The sequence below is a fragment of the Amblyraja radiata genome, chromosome 24, assembly GCF_010909765.2.
Source record: "Amblyraja radiata isolate CabotCenter1 chromosome 24, sAmbRad1.1.pri, whole genome shotgun sequence".
Classification (NCBI taxonomy): Eukaryota; Metazoa; Chordata; class Chondrichthyes; order Rajiformes; family Rajidae; genus Amblyraja; species Amblyraja radiata.
In genome coordinates, this window is record NC_045979.1 from 26891718 (window position 1) to 26911337 (window position 19620).

At 43.1% G+C, this 19620-nt stretch overlaps 1 long non-coding RNA gene across 1 annotated transcript; it reads left to right on the plus strand.

The window, feature by feature from the left end:
• Nucleotides 1–12699: 12699 nt before the first annotated feature.
• Nucleotides 12700–16070, plus strand: LOC116986606. The gene is made up of 3 exons (XR_004415534.1): nucleotides 12700–12710; nucleotides 13668–13674; nucleotides 15966–16070. It is a non-coding gene; the product is annotated as an uncharacterized LOC116986606 (long non-coding RNA).
• The last annotated feature ends 3550 nt before the right edge of the window (nucleotides 16071–19620 follow it).

Here is a 19620-nt window from a genome sequence, read left to right on the forward strand (position 1 = left end):
GAGAGCAGGAACAGGGAGATACGGGGCAGGGATTTAGATTCTTAGATCACTGGGATCTGTTTTGGGGTAAGGGGGAACTGTACAAAAGGGACGGATTGCATCTTAACAGGTGTGGGACCAGCATTCTGGCAGGCAGGTTTGCCACTGCTACACGGGTGGTTTTAAACTGAATAAGGGGGGTGGGGTGTCGAATGGGACAGTGGAGGATGGAGTTAAAGGGAAAGGGTTTCTTAAATGTGTGAGCGTAGAGACAGAGGGGTGTAAAATGAGGGTAGAAGCAATAGGTAGCAAGGTGAAAAGTAAAAGTGGCAGGCAGACAAAACCAGGGCAAAAATCAGAAAGGGCCACTTTTCAACATAATTGTATAAGGGGTAAGAGTGTTGTAAAAACAAGCCTGAAGGCTCTGTGTCTCAATGCAAGGAGCATTCGTAATAAGGTGGATGAGTTGAATGTGCAGATAGCTATTAATGACTATGATATAGTTGGGATCACGGAGACATGGCTCCAGGGTGACCAAGGCTGGGAGCTGAACATCCAGGGATATTCAATATTCAGGAGGGATCGAGAGAAAGGAAAAGGAGGTGGGGTAGCGTTGCTGATTAGAGAGGAGATTAACGCAATGGAAAGGAAGGACATTAGTTTGGAGGATGTGGAATCGGTATGGGTAGAGCTGCGAAACACTAAGGGGCAGAAAACGCTGGTGGGTGTTGTGTACAGGCCACCTAACAGTAGTAGTGAAGTTGGAGATGGTATCAAACAGGAAATTAGAAATGCGTGCGACAAAGGCAAAACCGTTATAATGGGTGACTTCAATCTACATATAGATTGGATGAATCATATTGGCAGGGGTGCTGAGGAAGAGGATTTCTTGGAATGTATGCGGGATAGTTTTCTAAATCAACATGTAGAGGAACCAACGAGAGAGCAGGCTATTTTAGACTGGGTATTGAGTAATGAGGAAGGGTTAGTTAGCAGTCTTGTTGTACGTGCCCCCTTGGGCAAGAGTGACCATAATATGGTTGAGTTCTTCATTAGGATGGAGAGTGACATTGTTAATTCAGAAACAATGGTTCTGAACTTAAAGAAAGGTAACTTTGAGGGTATGAGATGTGAATTGGCCAAGATTGACTGGCAATTAATTCTAAAAGGGTTGATGGTGGATATGCAATGGAAGACATTTAAAGACTGCATGGATGAACTACAAAAATTGTTCATCCCAGTTTGGCAAAAGAATAAATCAGGGAAGGTAGTGCATCCGTGGATAACAAGGGAAATCAGGGATAGTATCAAAGCGAAGGATGATGCGTACAAATTAGCCACAAAAAGCAGCATACCGGAGGACTGGGAGAATTTCAGAGACCAGCAGAGGAGGACAAAGGGCTTAATTAGGAAAGGAAAAATAGATTATGAAAGAAAACTGGCAGGGAACAAAAAAACTGACTGCAAAAGTTTTTATAGATATGTGAAAAGAAAGAGATTAGTTAAAACAAATGTAGGTCCCTTGCAGTCAGAAACAGGTGAGTTGATCATGGGGAACAAGGATATGGCGGACCAATTGAATAACTACTTTGGTTCCGTCTTCACTAAGGAAGACATAAATAATCTGCCGGAAATAGCAGGGGACCGCGGGTCAAAGGAGTTGGAGGAATTGAGTGAAATCCAGGTTAGCCGGGAAGTGGTGTTGGGTAAATTGAATGGATTAAAGGCCGATAAATCCCCAGGGCCAGATAGGCTGCATCCCAGAGTACTTAACGAAGTAGCTCCAGAAATAGTGGATGCATTAGTAATAATCTTTCAAAACTCTTTAGATTCTGGAGTAGTTCCTGAGGATTGGCGGGTACCAAACGTAACCCCACTTTTTAAGAAGGGAGGGAGAGAGAAAACGGGTAATTACAGACCAGTTAGTCTAACATCGGTAGTGGGGAAACTGCTAGAGTCAGTTATTAAAGATGGGATAGCAGCACATTTGGAAAGTGGTGAAATCATTGGACAAAGTCAGCATGGATTTACAAAAGGTAAATCATGTCTGACGAATCTTATAGAATTTTTCGAGGATGTAACTAGTAGCGTGGATAGGGGAGAACCAGTGGATGTGGTGTATCTGGACTTCCAGAAGGCTTTCGACAAGGTCCCACATAAGAGATTAGTATACAAACTTAAAGCACACGGCATTGGGGGTTCAGTATTGATGTGGATAGAGAACTGGCTGGCAAACAGGAAGCAAAGAGTAGGAGTAAACGGGTCCTTTTCACAATGGCAGGCAGTGACTAGTGGGGTACCGCAAGGCTCAGTGCTGGGACCCCAGCTATTTACAATATATATTAATGATCTGGATGAGGGAATTGAAGGCAATATCTCCAAGTTAGCGGATGACACTAAGCTGGGGGGCAGTGTTAGCTGTGAGGAGGATGCTAGGAGACTGCAAGGTGACTTGGATAGGCTGGGTGAGTGGGCAAATGTTTGGCAGATGCAGTATAATGTGGATAAATGTGAGGTTATCCATTTTGATGGCAAAAACAGGAAAGCAGACTATTATCTAAATGGTGGCCGACTAGGAAAAGGGGAGATGCAGCGAGACCTGGGTGTCATGGTACACCAGTCATTGAAAGTGGGCATGCAGGTGCAGCAGGCGGTGAAGTAAGCGAATGGTATGTTAGCTTTCATAGCAAAAGGATTTGAGTATAGGAGCAGGGAGGTTCTACTGCAGTTGTACAGGATCTTGGTGAGACCACACCTGGAGTATTGCGTACAGTTTTGGTCTCCAAATCTGAGGAAAGACATTATTGCCATAGAGGGAGTGCAGAGAAGGTTCACCAGACTGATTCCTGGGATGTCAGGACTGTCTTATGAAGAAAGACTGGATAGACTTGGTTTATACTCTCTAGAATTTAGGAGATTGAGAGGGGATCTTATAGAAACTTACAAAATTCTTAAGGGGTTGGACAGGCTAGATGCAGGAAGATTGCTCCCGATGTTGGGGAAGTCCAGGACAAGGGGTCACAGCTTAAGGATAAGGGGGAAATCCTTTAAAACCGAGATGAGAATAACTTTTTTCACACAGAGAGTGGTGAATCTCTGGAACTCTCTGCCACAGAGGGTAGTCGAGGCCAGTTCATTGGCTATATTTAAGAGGGAGTTAGATGTGGCCCTTGTGGCTAAGGGGATCAGAGGGTATGGAGAGAAGGCAGGTACGGGATACTGAGTTGGATGATCAGCCATGATCATATTGAATGGGTCGAAGGGCCGAATGGCCTACTCCTGCACCTAATTTCTATGTTTCTATGTTTCTATGTTCTCTCTGGCAGTGGCAGCCAGTTCTTTAGCTGATTTTATTGGCCACTCACTCACAGGCAATACCAGGAACTTCGGTCCATTTTGCCACTCCGAATACTGATCAAGGTCTTGAGGGCTGGCACCTCTGGTGATTACATCAGCGATGTTTTGTGGGCCAGGAATCCACCGCCAGTCCTGAATGTTGGTGCTTGTTTGAATCTCTCCAATCCGATTGGCGAAGAATGTCTGAAATCCGTAGCTTTCTCGCTGTATTGCACCAAGGATTTTGTTTGACTATCCACAAGATGATACCACTTCTCCACTTGAATTCGACTGTGTAGCTCAAAATACTTCTTTAAGCGTGAGGCGAACACTGCTCCGCACATCTCTGCTTTAACAGCGTCTCCTCTGTGGTCCAAGGGAGTTAACTTGGCCTTGGATTCCACAAGTCTGACAATTGGGCCATGGTCTGAATCCCATCTCAGGTACATCATTGCCTCGTAGGTGTGCTCACTTCCGTCAGAAACGGTGATTCCCAAGGGTTCAGTTGCGGAGCAAGACGGAGTCAGTGCCCTGACGAACTTGACTTTTCCAAGTTGTACGTACTCTTCAAAGATCTTAATTGCATCCTCCCTGAGTCCATCTGAGAGTGCCATGTCCCATGTGTCTCTGACCGAACAGCTTCCCTCTTTTGCTTCTTGGAAAGCTCTGCATACTAGAATCGCTCCCTTTTGCTTAACAGGAGCCACTATGCTGATGGGGTCATATAGCCCTGCTACCTGGCTGAGAAGCTCTCGTCTTGTTAGGGGATTTGGCGTCTGAGTTTTGATTTGCTCTTTTAGATGGCCTTGACCAAGCCGCATCTTTTTCTTTCTCTTGGAGAAATTGATTCCCACCATAACGTGGAGCTTGCCCTCTTCAACAATGTAGCCCAGACCAAGTGCCTTGTTATCATCATCATGCATTTGGTTTGGTAGGATCATGCTTTTTGTTTTGCTTTTCTTTAAAGCATCACTGTCCTCATTCCTCCCACTTTGGCCAGACCCAAGGCTTGAGCTCAAACCCACCAGCTTTTAGGATTTGTTCCACATTTGCTGTGATGATTCTCAACTGGTCGAGGCTGTTGTGAGATGTGAGGATGTCGTCAACATAGCTGTCTTTCTGGAGTACTTGCTGCTCATCCTTGAGGTGGGTAAAAGAAGGAAGATTAGCAGTCTCACGCATTGCCAACTGTGCAATGCACCCCGCAGGTTTGTCTCCGATGTTCACTCTTGTGATAGCATACTCTCCCAGCTCCTCGTCCTCGGAATCTCGCCAGAGGAATCTGTGTAAGTGTACTTCACGGTCCTCCAACCAGACTGAGTTATACATCTTCTTTATGTCTCCCAGAGCAGCATAGATTCCGCCTCTGAATCTGAGGAGGACGGCGCGAATTTGGTTGAGGACGTCTGGACCTTTCATCAGCAAATCATTTAAGCTGACACCATTGAACTTTTGGCTGCTGTTCCACACTAGTCTCACTGGGGTTGTGACAGAGTGGGGGTTTGGAGCAATAAGATGACTCACATACCACCCTTCCAGTTTGCAATCATGTCTTCGGACAATTTGATTGCAGCCTTTCGGTCCACCATGTCGTGCACCTGAGCTGTGTAGGCACTTTTCCATTCAGGTTCTCTGGATAGCTGCCTCTCCGTCCTGAGAAATGTGGCTTCCACTGTCCTTTTATTATTTGGTAGAGAAGCTGGGTCTTCCAACCAAGGATAGCTAGCATGCCAATGTGGGTCTTTACTGTGACGGTCTCCTGTTACGTAGGTGAGGCCTTCCCTTACTACTTCGAGCTCTCTCTCTTCAGCAAGAGTCATTTATTTTCCGCCTGGCTGGCAGTTTCCACAGCGGCAACCCCCGCACTTTGGCTCGCATGCTGCTCCAATGCTATCCCACTTCCACCAATCCAAGAAGTCCCGATTGGCGGTTGATGTATGTGACTTCTGAACTTTGACGGCGACCAGTCCGTTTGGTGAAAGTTCCTCAGGGACTGGGGCAGTGAGCTCCTCATACTTTAAAGCAGCTGCTCTCATTGATCTTGCGAAGTGTGTTTTGGACATGTGGGCTGACATGGTAAGCTTCTCAAACAGCTCAGGTTGACAACCTCCAACAGTCTTTCCCAGTGGTCCATCCCACAGAATGAGATCTCCAACAGTTCTAATCCTCTGAGGCGCTAGCTGACCTTCTCTATGGCTTATGAGCAAATGTATCTCTTTTGGTCTCACAAGTTCCTCAAGTGGGACGTCTGGAAAGAACTTTTGCAGCAGCTGTGGTGTCACATGTTTGTGAACATCTGCAATGCTGTCCAATCCATAACAAACTAACTGGTGCGACTTGAGTGTGCCCTTGGGAGTCTTCACTCGGATCTTTAGAAGGTAGCGCCTCGTCTCTACGTGGACCTCCATCTCCCCAACTCCATGGACGATAAGCGTGATGTCTTCACTCCTAAGGTTCAGTCTACTCGCAGCCTTGTGAGTTATGTAGTTGGTATCTGAAGCCAAGTCAATTAATGTCCCAACCTTTTGTCCAGCATTTGCTACGACCTCCAGAAGCATCATAATCACTGGATGCTCTTGCAGTCCACCTTCCTTTAGGAGGCTTGGCTGATGCTTTGCAGTGTTGAAGGCTCTTGATGCAGTGTTGGAGAACACATCTCGGCATTGTTTTGCCAACTCTGGTGGAAGTTTGCTGAAAAACTCCTCTTGGTTCACTGTATATTTCTTCTTGCCTTTATCTTCCTCTGGACCAAATTTACTCCTTCTCTGATCCACACTGCTTTTCCTCATCTGATAATTGGGGCACAGATAAAAATGATGCTCAGGAGTCTGTTCATCCTTGCAGATTTGATTTTTACACAGATATGCAGGTTTGCAGTATGAACCATCATCATGAACTTCAAGACACTTTTTGCATGCTCCCAACTTCTTTACTGCAGCTCTTTTCTCTGTCAGCTTTAGCCCTCGAAGCTGCTTGCAGAAGTACAGCTTCCTTTTATGCTTTATGTCACCACAGACTACACAACTTGTGTGGTCATTTCCTGACTTGGTAGACTTGGTTCTGGCATGTCTTGGTTCAGTCCGAGTTTCCTTTCTACTCGGCTCCTCGTCCCTCAGTTGCTCGAGCTGTTCGTATATGCTCTCCTGCTCTTTGAGAAATGACAAGAGACTGTCAAACCGTTTCTCTGGTGCCACAGCATTCCTCTTGTCAGCTACATAAACCAGCCATTCCTTCTTGAGGGTTTCTGGAAGCTTGGTTTCAATTGATTTTGTCATCAGTGGATTTTTAATAGCGCCTGTGTCTCCGAGATCGTTCAAGTCCTTAAGCGCCTTTTCCACAGCTTGAATTAATTCCACTATTTTACGTGGCTGATGTCCTCTGACAGGTGGGATTCTCTGAAGCTCCTCCACTATCTCAATAGCAATAGCTGTTTGATTTCCAAACCGGTTCTCTAGACACGAAAGATATCATCTGCAGTGTTATAACTTGTGAGGCGGAGGTCTCTTGTAATTTTGTCCTCCAGACTGTCCAGCAATTGAACCTTCTTCACCTCATTTGATCCAGTGGGTTCACCTTGCTTTTGCAGTGCTTCCCAATCCTTCCTCCATCTATAAAAGTCACGCTTGTTTCCAGTAAACTTAGGAAGGGCCGTGGGTCTCAGTCTGATGGCTGGTGAAGGATAATTGAAAGCATTCGCCGCTTGTGCTAATCCTTCAGCGTCCTTCTTTATTCTTGCCTGTATGAAGTCAGCCTTCCTGGAAACCAGCTTGGGGACGAGAAGCTCGAGTGTTCTTAGGTGTTTCTGGAAGCTCTCTTGCTCATCCAGAGGGATCCAACGTTTCCACCGACTGTACGTCTCCTTTGCAGTCTCTACCAGTTTCTGCAGGTGGTTAAGCATGAATTCATATGCTTCTTGGTTGCTATTTGATGGTGCGGTGGCAGCAGCAAGTTCACATGCACCATCTGCTGTCTGTAGTGAGGTGGATAATTCAACATTTCCAAAGTTTGCCCATAGAGTGTCCTGGATGAGCCCTTTGACCTCTTTTAGTTTCGACTCACACTCCTTTGCAGTCTTTGCCAGGTTGGCTTTTTGCTGTTCAGTTAACACAGTTTCCTCATCTGCGTCCAGCTCCGCCTCCAGCTCTGCAATGAGTCCAGCCTCCACATCGTCATTGGCTTCCATTACTTTTTCGGCCTCCTGCATGAGTTTGTTGAAATTGTTCCTGAGCTCCTCTTCAGACATTTCTTTATGGTTCCTAATGATGCTGTTAACAAGACGAGAGAATACCCGTTTTGCTGTTGTCCTCTCCACCTTGAGCTGCTCAGCTGACTTTCCAGTAACTTCATCAGCCATGTTTTATCTTGACTTAACTGTCTCTTTTCCCGGTTTCCAGATCTCCTGGTCACAACGGTTTTTCACTGTCAAGTCTTCTAATGTTTTTGCAGATTCCCCGCTTGAAAGGGATTTGATTTATCTACCCCGAAATGATGAACTGGATTCACTCAGACCGAACACTTCTTTTCCACCTTTTTTATTTTCTCCTCCTTTTATTTTGACAGATTAGTCTTTAGCAGTTTTTAGCAGTTTTAGTCTTTACCAGTTTTGGTCTTTATCAGCTGAAAAACCGGCTGCCAATCGGGTCTGTAGAAAATCAGTCCTGCTTGCGTTTTCTGGCTATCGCGGCAGTCTTTTCGGACAGTCCTTTTGATTTACTGTCCAAGTTTTGCCGCCCATAAGTCTCTTGTATCTTCTTCACTGGCTTCTGGTGCTGTGTGCCCTTTTGACCCCCGGGCAGAACTCAGCCGGCTGGGGTTCCGCCCACTTTAATCACTGTCTCGTGATTTCAATGTAGCATTTCTCTGCACCTGTTCTTTCATTTTAGTTTGACTTGACACTCGTCATCTTAAAATATTTTCATGCTTTAACTTTAAAGATCAGAAGAAAGAAAACTGTTCCCTGACAAGCATTATCCAATATTTATGAAAGCTTGGGAGAAAAACTTGGAATGGTGGTACAATGCCCTGGCTAAGGCAGAAACAGAGTGTGGGCCTCCTGTAGTTTAACTTGCAGAAATGTGACTAACAAGTGCTGCAGCATGAAGCAATTTTATCTCAAGTTCAGGAACCAGTTGATGGGATTAATCAAGCTTCAGGCCAGCAGATAAAGTCAGCAGATAAAGCCACAGCTTCTTCTATAACTGAAGCACACAGACTAGAAAGGCCTCAGGGTCAGTTTCTTATCTATGGAATGCCAGCTGATAATTTTATTTCGCAACAAATGTCATTATGTTGGGTGAGTCACCCAGAGGCTTACACTAAATTTACTGGTAACATGGGTGTGAATCTCATTGCAGCAACAATGGAAAAAACCTGGAAGTTAAAAAAAAACTGAGTAATAGTAATCGCAAAAGCATTAAAGGTCATTAAAAACCCATTTGATTTACCGGTACTCATGTCCTGTAGAGAAGTAAGTCTGTTGCCATGGCCGCCTAAGCCTAGTTCAATCGAAATCCACACCGAAAGCAACATGGTTGGCTTTATGTTCAAAAGGGAACTGCAGATGCTGGAATATCGAAGGTACACAAAATTGCTGGGGAAACTCAGCAGGTGCAGCAGCATCTATGGAGCGAAGGAAATAGGCGACGTTTCGGGCCAAAACCCTTCTTCAGACTGATGGGGGGTGGGGAAAGAAAGAAGGAAAAGGGGAGGAGGAGGAGGAGCCCGAGGGCGGGCGGATGGGAGGGTGGGAGGAGACAGCTAGAGGGTTAAGGAAGGGGAGGAGACAGCACGGGCTAGCCAAATTGGGAGAATTCAATGTTAATGCCATAAGGACGCAAGGTCCCCAGACGGAATATGAGGTGCTGTTCCTCCAATTTCCGCTGTTGCTCACTCTGGCAATGGAGGAGACCCAGGACAGCGAGGTCGGATTGGGAATGGGAGGGGGAGTTGAAGTGCTGAGCCACCGGGAGGTCAGGTAGGTTATTGCGGACTGAGCGGAGGTGTTCGGCGAAACGATCGCCCAACCTACGCTTGGTCTCACCGATGTAAATCAGCTGACATCTAGAGCAACGGATGCAGTAGATGAGGTTGGAGGAGATACAGGTGAACCTTTGTCGCACCTGGAACGACTGCTTGGGACCTTGAATGGAGTCGAGGGGGGAGGTGAAGGGACAGGTGTTGCATTTCTTGCGGTTGCAACGGAAAGTGCCCGGGGAGGGGGTGGTGCGGGAGGGAAGGGAAGAATTGACGAGGGAGTTGCGGAGGGAGCGGTCTTTGCGGAAGGCAGACATGGGGGGAGATGGGAAGATGTGGCGAGTGGTGGGGTCACGTTGGAGGTGGCGGAAATGTCGGAGGATTATGTATATGCATTATCAAATAGCCAACTATATCCCCAAATTGTATCAAAACCCATGTAGCGAAGAGTGAAGCTGATGCACTACTTCCCACTGAAAAAGTCCCAATGATTTGGACGTGACCTGTTTATCAGAATACTGCCTGGATTGAATGGTGTTAGCTGCAAGGAGAAATTGGATACATTTAGATTATTTTCTCTGGCACGCTGGAGGATGAGGAGAAACCTGATAGAAGTATATACAATTATGTGGCATAGATATGGTAGATAGAAACTTTTCCCCAGGGTGGAAATGTCAAATATTAAAGGACAATTCTTTAAGGTTTGAGGGGCAAAGTTTAAAGGAAATGAATGGGGCAAGGTTTTTAAACAGAGGGTTGGTGAGTGCTTAGAAAGTGCTGCCAGGAGGCATATATCGTAATGGCATGTAAGAGGCTATTAGATAGGCACATGGAAATGCAGGAAAGGTAGGGTTATAGATCACGTGAAGGCAGATGAAATAGGTTGATCTTGGCATCATGTTTGGCACTGATATTGTGGGATGAAGAGCCTGTTCCTGTGCTGTACTGTTCTATGTTTATGATTATGCTGTTTTTAGCCTTATCGGGCAAATGAACTAGAAGTTGCACCAAAATTCAGAGAAATATCCCACACCCTGGTCAAACAGTAGATGTCACAATGGCATAGCTTTCTGCTCATGTCTCAGTTGTGTCACAGTTCCTGAGTATCTCCTTCTGAACAGCAACACCGACACACAAAATGCATAGAATGGTGCTTATGTATTGGCAGGGAGTAGCCTTCAGAGTTCTCAAGATTGATTCTGGATCCCATAATGTCTAAAAACAGCAGGTCAAAGTCAAAACTACACATTACTATCATTTGCCTCCCTCAGATTTTTATTCTGCAACTTTTTTGATTTTCATTTATCAGTGAATAATTATATAGCTTATTAAGGTAGCTCCAAGAATATGTGCTCATTATTTCACCACCAAAGATAAAATGGAGACATTTCCAGCCATCTCCAGGCAAATTCACATTCTATCTTGGTTTCCCACCAAGAGCCTAACTGCACACAATCTGATCTTCAGCCCACTTGATTTATTCCAATAAGAAATACTAAAGAATAGTGGAGAGCACATCACATAGTCCACGGGATTTGACAATATACTAGCTCCATTGCCGAAGAGAGTGCCCCAGAATTTGTACACTTTAGTCAATCTCTTCCAGAACAGGTACAACACTGACACCTCCCTGACAATGTGGAAGATTGCACAAGACTATTCCGCCCACAGAAAAGCAGGACAAATACAAAACAACTATTTACCACTTCCTCAATCTGCTCCCAATCTGCCATTAGTAAAATAATGAAGTGATTACTGGAAGTGTTATCAAGAGCAGTTAGTCACCCACAGACTGATTTTAACCCTGGCTGGGAAGCTTTGATTATAGACTTTTCACGGCCTTGGTCTCATCATGGGCAAAGTATATGAATTCCACAGGTGAGATGAGAAGTAGTGCTCTTGAGATAATGCCAGCGTTTGACCATGGAGGAACCCAAGAAAATTGAAATCCAAAACATCTTGACAAAAACTCTATGTCAGTTAGTTAGGCCCCAACAATCTTCAGCTGCTTCAACGGTGACATTATCACCCACATAATGTAAGAACTAAGGACATTTGCTGATGATTATATATCATTCAATTCCATTTGCTATCCTTCAGGCAAGTAGGATTATATAAAATTCTACAACCTTTCATATAGGAAGCAAGAGGGTAGCTAAGGACCAGAGGGATAATCAATGTGTTGTGCCAATGGATATGAGCATGGTTCTTCTCATTGGAATTCAGCAGGGAGAAGGATGTGGAGGCTGGAGAGTTAAGGAAGGGGTACACGGAGTGTGTTGGCAAACTGGATCCAAAATTGGCTTGGTGATAAGAAGCATTGGATAGTGTTGGGTGGGTGTGACTGGAACTCTGTGACAGAGGGATTCGGCATCGGAACCTTTCTTGCTTGTAATTATAGAAATTACTTGGAAGAAAAAATAGATGGTCTGATTAGTAAGTTTGTAGATGATTTAAAAATCGATGGAGTTGTAGACAGCAAAGAAGGTTGTCTAGGGATACATTGGGACATAGATCACTTGGAAAGATAGGTGGAATTTAATCCAGACCACTGTGAGGTAAAGTACTTTGGGAAGTCAAATTCCGGTAGAATTTATAAAGGGGAAAGGCCTTTGGAGCATTGATGTGCTGAGGGCCTTGGAATAAAAGTCCGCAGTTCACCGAAGTGGTGGCATTGCTGGATAAGGTGGTGAAGAAGTTGTTTATTATGTTTGCCCTTGAAGGTATTGGGTATAAGAGTTGGGACATCATGTTGCAGGGATACAATATATTAGTTTAGTTTAGAGATATAGCAATGAAACAGGCCCTTCGGTCCACTGAGTCCGGACTGACCAGCGATCCCTGCACATTAACGATATCCTACACACACATTAGGGACAATTTTTACAGTTATACCAAGCCAATTAACCTACAAACCTGTACGTCTTTGGAGTGTGGGAGCAAACCGAAGATCTCGGAGAAAATGGGGGGAAGGTACAAACTCTGTATAGACAGCATCTGTAGTCAGGATCGAACTTGTGTCTCTGGTGCTGCAAGCACTGTAAGGCAACAACTCTACCGCTGCGCCACAGTACCACCCTTGCCGCCTAGTTGGACTGCACTTTGTCAGTTCTGGTCATCACACTGCAGGAAGAATGTGGTAGCAATAGAGACAGTACAGAAGAGATTCACCAGGATAGTGGCTGGAGTTGTAGGTTGTAATGAGATTGGATAGGCTAGCTTTATTTTCACTGGATTATAGGAGGCTGATGGGTAACCTTACAGAAGGTTATAAAGTTATGAAGGGCATAGATATTAGTGAAGAAAAGGCACAAAATGCTGGAGTAACTCAGCAGGTCAGGCAGCATGTCTAGAAAACATGGATAAGTGACTAAAGTGTCCCAAATCATCACCTATCCTTGTTTTCCAGAGATGCTGCAAAAGTGCAAGGGCCGCAACGAGGTAGATTGGATGATCGGGTAAACATCCTAAACACAAGAGATCCACTCAAGAGAATTATAATAGTGGTGAACAAGTTGTTCTTGAATCTTGATCAATGGTGTTTTATCATTAATGTTTTATTATTATTAATGTTTAGTGTTTTCTGAGTCATTCGTAACTGTCATTGTATGTCATGTTGTTACTTGTGGGCGGAGCACCAAGGCAAATTCTTTGTATGTGAATACTTGGCCACTGAACTTACTTACTTACTTACTTACATGCTTTCAAGCTTTTGTTTCTTGTTGAACTCCTCTAAATATAAGCCAACATATACATATTGTGTGTTTCAAGAATAAGGAGGACCAAAGATAGATACAAAGTGCTGGAGTAAGCCAGCGGGTCAGGCAGCATCTCTGGAGAAAAAGGATGGGTGATGTTTCGGGTTGGGACCCTTCTTCAGACCTAAAGTAGAGCGGAGGGGACAGGAGATGGGGAAAAAGCCAGAAGTCAAAGACTTAGATGATCTACTGCAACTGAATCTCTACAGCCTTTCCATCATTCACATGCCAGAAGTATGGATGGATGAGTCCAGTATCACCAACCCATAAAAAAGTCAACACCATCTAGAGGAAAGCAGCCTATTATTTGACAGGGTCTGAAGAAGGGTTGTTTCTACGTAAAAATATAAACAGGAGCAGGCTACTTGGCCCTCTTGCCTCCTCTGCCATTTCGTAAGATTGTGACTGATCTTTTACCTTCATTCCACTTTCCTTTTTTTAAATTATTTTTATTAGAAGTACGGTAAATTACAATAACACACAACACATATATCTTAATACATTTTTTGTACCGCTTCATTTTTTTTTAAGCTTTAAGAAAAAGATAGAAGTAAGGAAAGTAAAGAAGGTGCGCAAGAGTCGTGAAGTGCAAGAGAGTGTTGGGAAAAGAAAGCCCCTTAGAAAAGAAGTTAGAGAAGGAAGTGAAGTAAGAAAGTAGACCCTAGAAAAGAAAGAAAAAGAAAGTAAGGACAATCGCTCTATTATAACATTAAACTCCGCAGAAAGACTACCAACCAAGTCTGTTTTTGTTGTTTTACCTCCCATTGCCAGGTCCTGATACCATTTATTTATTTATTTATTTTTAAAATTACTATTGCACCTCATGCTTGTAATAGGTCCATAAACGTAGACCACGTCTTTTGGAATTGGTTTGCTTTACCTGCTAAGAGGAATCTCATCTCTTCCAGATGTAATGTTTCAAACATATTTGATGTCCACATTTTTATTGTTGGTGTGGGCGCATTTTTCCAGAATTTAAGTATGAGCTTTTTTCCCATTATTAGCCCGTAATTGAGTAAATTCTTCTGATACACGTTTAATTCAGGGATACCTTCCGATATCCCAAAAATGATCCATTCTGGTTTTGGTACCAGTTTTATTTTAATTAATTTTGAAAAAATATCAAATATTCCATGCCAGAATTTTTGGATTTTTGTACAAAAAACAAAAGAGTGCGCTATGGTAGCTTCTTGACACAGACATTTATCACAGATTGGTGAAACATTAGGAAAGATTTTATTTAATTTAGTTTTTGAATAATATAGTCTATGTAATGTTTTGAATTGGATAAGCGTATGTCGTACGTTGATCGAACATTTATGCACCTGTAGTAAATGATTATCCCAGCTCTCTTTTGAAATTTTTATAGCTAATTCTTGTTCCCAGTCTCTTCTAATTCCATCTGTTGTGGGTATTTCTATGTTTAAAATGATATTATATAAGTACGATATTAAATTAGCTGATTCCGCCTTTGTCTTCATAGCTTCATCCAGTAAGTCGGAAGGCATATTATGATAGTCTTTTGTGTATTTTTTCAAATAATCACAAATTTGAAGATATTTAAAATATTGGTTATTTTTCAAATTATATTTCAGTTGTAGTTGTTGAAATGATAGTAATTTTTCCACTTCATACAGATCTTCGAGCGTTTTGATTCCCATTCTTTCCCATTGTATAAATGATTTGTCTATGATTGATGGGTTAAACGATGGGTTATTGACTATTGGTATTGAGAGAGATAGGTTTCTTAATTTTAGATTCTGTTTTATTTGTTTCCATGTTCTAATTGTGCTATGTATAATTGGGTTTTTATTATAATTTTTATTATTCAGATTTATTGGTGAGAGGATAATCGCTCCTATATTACTCGGGGAGCAGTCCCCTTTTTCCATTACAATCCAGTCCGCCTGCTGGGCAGAATTGTCCAGCAGGTGAATCATATTTTTAATATTTACTGCCCAATTATAATACATAAAGTTAGGGAGCGCTAGACCCCCCCACTCTTTTCGTTTATTAAGGTGTGTTCTTTGTATTCTATGGGGTTTATAATCCCATATGAAATTTGTAATGTCTGAGTCCAATTTTTTGAAAAACTTTTTTGGGAGATATATAGGTATTGATTGAAATAGGTATAGAATTTGTGGTAAGAAAATCATTTTTATAGCGTTTATTCTGCCTATTAAGGACATCGGAAGTGTTTTCCAGAATTTAATCAAATTATTTAATTTCTTAAGTAAGGGATTATAATTGGCTTTAAACATATCCTGGTAATTTCTAGTAATTTCAATTCCCAAATATTTGAATTTTTCTGTAGCTATTTTAAAGGGGTTCATTCCACTTTCCTGTACCAACCCCATACATATGGCAGTTAAACACTCTTGACTTGAAATTTGAAAGCATTATATTTAATCCCCACATTGTAATCATTTATATTGCTTGGGAGAAACGAGAACCCCAGCACCAGCCTCTGCAACAGCCTCATTACTGATTGTTTTACCTTTTTATATTGTTTCCAAATCCACAACAGACAATTAATGCCTCGTGCTTTGTACATAAATCATAGAACGGTACAGCACAAGAACAGGCCCTTCAGCCCATATCTGTGCCAAGAACAATGCCAAATTAAACTACTCCATTCTGCATACACATGCTCCATGCCCCTCATTCCCTGCATATTCACATGCCCCTGAAATACCACCATCATTACTGTTTCCACCCCCACCCCTGGCACCCAAGAAACTTGCCCTGCACATCTCCTTTGAACTTTCAATTCTCAGACCTTAAAGCTCTGCTCGCTACTTTGTAACATTTCCAACGTGGGAAAATTGTTCAATGCCTTTCAGAATTTAAAAAACTACTATCAGGTCTTCCTTCTGCCTCTGGTGCTCCAGGGAGAACAATCTCTGTTTGTCCAAACAGACTTCAAATAACCTCAATTGCAAAATAAGTTCTGGAAATATGAGATTCGATCTTTTAAATATGGAGGGGAGGGTTGCAACTGAATTATGATGGTGGCTGCAATTCCATACATATGTTTCAGGATGCTACTGTGACATTTGAGCTTCCATTGCCTGTGCCGTCCTTTTTGCCAATACCCTCTATTCCATGCAGCATTCTGGTGAACATCTCAGTTCCCTCCCCAAAGCCTCCACATTGTATTCAAAAGGGAACTGCAGATGCTGGAATATCGAAGGTACACAAAATTGCTGGGGAAACTCAGCGGGTGCAGCAGCATCTATGGAGCGAAGGAAATAGGCGTCGCCTATTTCCTTCGCTCCATAGATGCTGCTGCACCCGCTGAGTTTCCCCAGCAATTTTGTGTACCCTCCACATTGTAGTTTGGTTTATTGAGATTCAAGAACCAAACATCAGCTTGAACTAAATCACTGTACCGGTATATTTTTTTCATTTTGTTGCCCATTCACTTCCCTAAATGCCCCCCTGGCTTTAGATAATCAATTAACCAATTCTTGTCAGACAATATTAAATCCAAAATAGCCTATAATTTTTTTTTTACTGTGCCTTAGCTAATGACTGATTATTTTTAAATAAAACTCCATTCAATGTGTTAATGTTGCCTGAACAGGAATGAGCATATTGATGTAAGACTAACCACAGCATTCTATTAATGCAGGACATGCTTATATGTTGAAATTTGTGGTATATGTCAATAATTGGAATGATATTGCCAAACCTCACAATTGCCACCAACTAGTGTTTATTCTTCATTGAGGTCCATGCTTGGTTGCCCTTTGTTTAACTGTGTAGGATGCAACTGCAGATGCTGGTTTACACTGAAGATAGACACAAAATGCTGGAGTAATTCAACGGGACAGGCAGCTTGTCTTCCTTTCCCTCACTCGCCATCCCTCCCCCAACCTAATTCTCCAACTAGTTTTACAGTCCTCCTGATTAAATTTTACTGATTGTATGCCTCATTGTCACCTTCCCCTGAGATAACAATGAACCATTCTACATTTTCCTAGATTATCGTCCCCTTTGATCTGAAGATAGACACAACATGCTGGAGTAACTCAACGAGACAGGCAGCATCCCTGGAGAGAAGGAATAGGTGACGTTTCGGGGGGAGACCCTTCTTCAGACTGAATCCCTATGATCTGTCATGTTCACACCTTACTCTTCCATATCTCTATATCTCTCTCCCTTGACTCTCAGTCTGAAGAAGGGTCTTGACCCGAAACATCACACATTCCTTCTCTCCAGAGATGCTGTCTGTCCTGCTGAGTTACTCCAGCATTTTGTGTCTATCTTTGTTTAAATGTTCTGCTCGACTTTGGAGAACACGTAAATGTTTGAAGCTAATTAGCGCCCCTCAGTGGTTATACTGTGAAGTGATGTGTATCACTATACACTGGTAGGTTGGTAAAGGGGTTCATTGTGAGTTGGGATTTAAACAGTAGGTTTTGGATAGGTGCATATTAACTAATAGTGAATAGTGAGAAGACATTTTGTATTTTTTTTTTGTATTTGTATTTTAATGACCACACAGCCAGGCTGGTGGAATTTGTTATCAGTACAGCTCGGTACAGGTTCCAACATTTCATCAAACATTAAACATATAACATAGATATACATACAGACAGGCACATTACATGATACATAAGGGCCATGCTTATTCTTATTCCTCACCGTACAGAGTTTAAAATGTTAATTGCAGTGGGAATGAAACTGTTTTTGAAGCGGTTTGTTTTGGAGGCAATTGTCCTGCAACGCCTCCCAGAGGACAGTAGCTGAAAGGCATAGTGTGCAGGGTGAGTGGGATCAGAAATGATCTTGTAGTGTCCGTTTGTGGTAAAGTGATTTAAGGGATGGTAGGGGTAAGCCAATAATTTTGGATGCTCTGTTGATGATGCGCTGTAATTTCTTCCGGGAGAGTGAGTGGAGACTGCCGAACCAGACTGTGATGGATGAAGTGAGGATGCTTTCGATGATGGCTGTATAGAAGCGGAGCATGAGATGAGACCTTACTCTGAACTTCCTGAGCTGTCGGAGATGGAAAAGTGTTTGCTGGGCTTTTCCATAGATGTGGTCTGCGTTTGTCCTCCATTTGAGGTTGTTGCTGATGTGGGTTCCAAGGAGTTTGAATGCATCAGTGATGGAGATGGATTCACCTTTAATGAGCACAGGAGTTTTGGGGGATGGATGGTGTCTTGGGTCGATGATGAGTTCTTTTGTTTTTGATGAAATCAAATCTAGTAAGAAATCATGGTCTGTGCACCAGGTCACTGCTTGGTTGACCTGTGCACGGTATTCAGTTTCTTGGTTGTTGGTGATGAATCCTATGATGGTTGAGTCGTCCACGTACTTGTACAGGTTGACGGAGCTGTGGTGGGATGTGAGCTGGTTTGTGTAAAGGGAGAATAGCCAGGGTGAGAGAACACAGCCTTGGGGTGTGCCTGTACTGAGGAACAGAGGGGAGGATGTGTTATTGTTGATCCTCACCCTCTGTTGCCTGTCCCAGAGAAAGCTGTGAATCCAGTGACAGATGCATGGGTCAATGTTCATGTCCAGTAATTTATTGAACAGTTTGGCCGGGTTTATTGTATTGAATGCAGAGCTGAAATCCATGAACAGGATGCGGGCATATGTGTTTGCGGACTCCAGGTGGTTCAGAATGTGATGAGTTGCTAAGTTGACGGTGTCCTCAACTGACCTGTTGGCTCTGTATGCAAATTGGTATGGGTCCATGAGTGGGGTGGTGACAGTTTTCAGGTGATTGAGTATGATGCGCTCAAATGATTTCATGACTGCCGATGTCAAGGCAATGGGTCTGTAGTCATTGAGGCAGGAGATGGTCTTGGTCTTGGGAACCGGGATGATAATGGATTCTTTGAAGCAATTGGGTACTGAGCTTTGACAGAGGGAGGTGTTGAAGATGTTGGTAAAAGAAAGATATTGTGAAAATTGAGTTTATTGTTCAATTCAAATGTTATGAAAGATTTGGATCATGGTTGGGGAAAGTGCATTTCATGTAACTGGGACATTGGCGATGAAGGTTCATCAATGTATAGTTCTCACTATGATTGTGAGGGATGGAGTAGGTGCAATGTGTTCACAGGGAGCATTCATTGACAACAAGGAATAGATGAGGTGAAAGGAGACACAAGGTACTGGATTAGCTCAGCGGGTCATGCAATCTCCCTGGAGAACTGAGAATTTAGGCTATAAATGGACTGATCTTATTTGACGTTCTTGAATCTAGAAAGTAGACACTTTTTATAGCTTAAAGGTGAAAGGGGCAAAGTTTAAATTAATTGTGCTGGGCAAGTTATTTTTACACAGAGTGTTGTTGGCGCCTGGATTGCACTGTCGTGGGTGGTGGTGGAGGCAGATACCATAGTGGCATTAAAGAGGCTTTTAGATAGGCCAATGGAAATGGAGGAATATGGATCATGCGGTGGCAGATGAGATTAGTTTATCTTGGCATTGTATGGCACAGACATTGTTGCCAAAGGGCCTGTTCCTGTGCTGCATTTTCTATGTTCTTTGTTCTAATCTCACGCTGTACATTAGATTAGGCCATACAACCCAAAGACACTATAGAGGCCCCCGG